We start from the raw sequence: 485 nt of genomic DNA, 5'->3' as shown, positions 1-485 counted from the left end.
ACAGGCAGACAGGCAGACAGAGAGGCAGGCAGGCAGACAGACAGACAGGCAGACATGCAGACAGACAGACAGGCAGACAGACATACAGACAGACAGACATGCAAACAGACAGGCAGAAAGACAGACAGACAGGCAGGCAGGCAGACAGACAGAAATGCAAACAGACAGACATGCAGACAGGCAGACAGACAGACAGGCAGACAGACATGCAGACAGACAGACAGACAGACAGGCAGACAAACAGACAGACAGACACACAGACAGACAAAGACAGAAAAGCAGACAGACAAACAGACAGAGACAGACAGACAGGCAGACATGCAGACAGACAGGCAGGCAGACAGACAGACATGCAAACAGACAGGCAGGCAGACAGACAGACATGCAGACAGACATGCAGACAGACAGACATGCAAACAGGCAGACAGGCAGACAGACAGACAGACAGACAGGCAGACAAACAGACAGAGACAGACAGACAGGCA

The 485-nt window shown here is 52.2% G+C and overlaps 1 protein-coding gene across 1 annotated transcript in view; it reads right to left on the bottom strand.

Moving 5' to 3' along the window:
- LOC119429425 (protein lin-7 homolog C-like) overlaps positions 1–485 on the bottom strand; it is a gene marked incomplete at both ends in the record, with an annotated part of 1,549 nt that overhangs the window by 679 nt on the left and 385 nt on the right. The gene's annotated exons all lie outside the window — the stretch shown is intronic.

Source organism: Nematolebias whitei, unplaced genomic scaffold (genome assembly GCF_014905685.2).
Source record: "Nematolebias whitei isolate Nwh7 unplaced genomic scaffold, NemWhi1 Nwh_scaf_1131, whole genome shotgun sequence".
NCBI lineage: Eukaryota > Metazoa > Chordata > Actinopteri > Cyprinodontiformes > Rivulidae > Nematolebias > Nematolebias whitei.
The sequence above is the reverse complement of the archived record's forward strand: the minus strand, read 5'-3'. Positions and strand labels throughout refer to the sequence as shown.